The following is a 2,690-nucleotide window of genomic DNA, read 5'->3' on the forward strand; positions in this document are numbered from 1 at the left end:
TCCAGGGCGTAGGTCACAATGCTGCATAATGGGGATATGATTCATCTTTTTATTTAAAATTTTTAATCTATGAATAAGCATGCCACTAAGTGGTAACATTTTTTTTTCCAGAGCATTGACTATGCTTTGACCAGTGGAAGTCAACCAGTAAAGGAATTTGCTTTATGCAAAATTTTTTGTTGCTATAATTTTCCACACTCTTTGAATACATCCTCAACAAGTATTTTTGTATATTGGTTAAAAGAGGTGCCAAACCATTTTCCTGCCAATGATGCTCAGATTTTCTTGCATTTGTGATGCTTTTCCCATGTATTTCCATCTACAAATATGTTGTCTTTACTCCACTTTGTTCACTACTCATCTTTTGAGTACATTAAAACTAATCAGTTCCTCTATTATACCTTCCTGTCCCCCTTAGTTCTCTACAGGGAATTATAATATTTTCTTGATTCTAAAACAGCAACTTTTTTTTTGAAAATCAAAGCAAAGCAAATAAAATGTTAAATATATGTATCAGTTTTAAGATATGTTCCAATAGCAAAACACTAAAGTGATCAAACAAGTTTTAAAATCTGGGGAGTGGGGTAATTGCTATCTCTTAGGAGCATTTCAGGCACACAGTATACTCTCTCTTTAGTATTTCTCTATCCATCTGACTGTAAGGAATATGAATTTGTCCCATGAGACTCACATGAAGCAAAAATCATATTGCCTTATGTTGAAAAATCAAAATAAACCTTGCTCCGAACCCTCTTGCTAGCATGTTTCATACTGACTGATACTAGAGAGCTCTTCCTTGAGATGGTTCATGATTCCCAGGGGACATTGTATAGTATCCTGTGTCATCAAGGAGGAAAAGATTCTTGAGTTGAGTTCATTCTAGTTGCCTAGTTGTCCTGCCCGTTGGTCAAGCCCATGCGACCTAGTTTAAGTTAGGCTACTTTCTTGCTATGTAGTACCCTACCTCCATGATCGTCTCAGCCCCAGAAGCAATCTCCGAGACGCAGAGGACCACAGAGATAGAAATTGAGTCGGTCGTCTCCTACATCCATCCCCTGTCAGGGGTCCTTCTGCCTACTGAGATTCTGAGTGGGCATAAAATTCAAGTCCCCATGCACCTCAGGAAATCACCTCTAGGTCTCAATCACCCCCCTTCTTCAATTCCAAATAATAGACCTCTATCCATGCCCTTTCTGTGATAATCCAGTATTATCTTCCTCAGTGGGCCTGAATCCAGAAAAGTTAAACTTCATTTCTAAAGAATTCTGTTTGCGTTTTTGAGCAAGGAAGGGGCAATCGCAATATAAAGGGAGAAAGACCTTACCTTTTCAGCTGCAAGATAGTAAAGGGGATCATCTATTTTACCACAGTGAATAGACAGAAGGGAAAACTAAAAGTAACATTAAGCACCAATCAAGATTTAGCAGTTGAATTAGTGTGTATGTCCACACTCTCCCAATAACCAGTGGTCTTCCTGAGGGTGGGAGCTATGTTTTCCTCATGGATAGGTCCTCAACACTCAATATAGTTTCATTATATGTTATCAATCAATAAATATTGGATCCATGGATTGAGTGTATTATAGATGGTTATAGATTACTTTCAGAGTAATGCTGGCTTTAAGAATTTTTAGGTGCATTAAAGCTAGTTGAATAGAACTCAGAAAAATATTTTTGCTCTCCAACCATACCATTTCAATGAATTTTCCTTCTGAGATACAAGGAATATTGCTTGTCAAACATGTAAATTGGATTTTAAGTATTCTGGGACCTAAAATAGATTTCAGCTCTGTTTTTTACTCCAGAAAAAATCATTTTATCTTCTTGTGCCACTGTGTCTATTCACAAAATGCTAAGTTAGTAAAGTGCTCTGAATTTAGATGAAAAGTACACACTGTTCATTGAAGGCATAAAAATATCTTTGAAAGTGAAATATTTGATGCTGTACACAGATACTTGTACTTTGCTTTTGTTACATATTTAGCAGTGAATTTATGTCACTGATAAATATCAAGAACATTTCATGAGAGAACAAGGTAGTACCTTGGTTACTATGAAGTCACCAGAGTTCACTTCAAAGCCTGTGTGATTTCACTACCTCTGTTCATAAAATTCCCTCATTTAAAATGTAATTTAAAGCCAACTTTCAACCTTGTAGCTAAAGCCCCATGCTGCTGCTTTTCTGCTACTGCTAAGTCACTTCAGTCGTATCCAACTCTGTGCGACCCCATAGACGGCAGCCCAACAGGCTCCCCCATCCCTGGGATTCTCCAGGCAAGAACACTGGAGTGGGTTGCCATTTCCTTCTCCAATGCATGAAAGTGAAAAGTGAAAGTGAAGTCGCTCAGTTGTGTCCGACTCTTCACAACCCCATGGACTGCAACCTACCAGGCTCCTCCATGGGATTTTCCAGTCAAGAGTGCTGGAGTGGGTTGCCATTGCCCTCTCCTCATTCTTTCACTACCTAATAAATATTCACCACTGGAGCTCTGTCACATGTGAGTGATCACAGTCACTCTGATAGAAACTCCTTATGGGACTTGTTATAGACAAATTAGAGAAAAGAACTTAAACTCGAAAGACCAAAATGACCCACAAAGGTTTATTTATGCAGTATGTATTTATCAAGATATCTTAGGCAAGGAGCTACTGCAGGCCCTGATGACAGCTCTGATTGATCAGTGTTATTTC

The sequence above is a fragment of the Capricornis sumatraensis genome, chromosome 5 (assembly GCF_032405125.1).
Source record: "Capricornis sumatraensis isolate serow.1 chromosome 5, serow.2, whole genome shotgun sequence".
Lineage (NCBI taxonomy): Eukaryota > Metazoa > Chordata > Mammalia > Artiodactyla > Bovidae > Capricornis > Capricornis sumatraensis.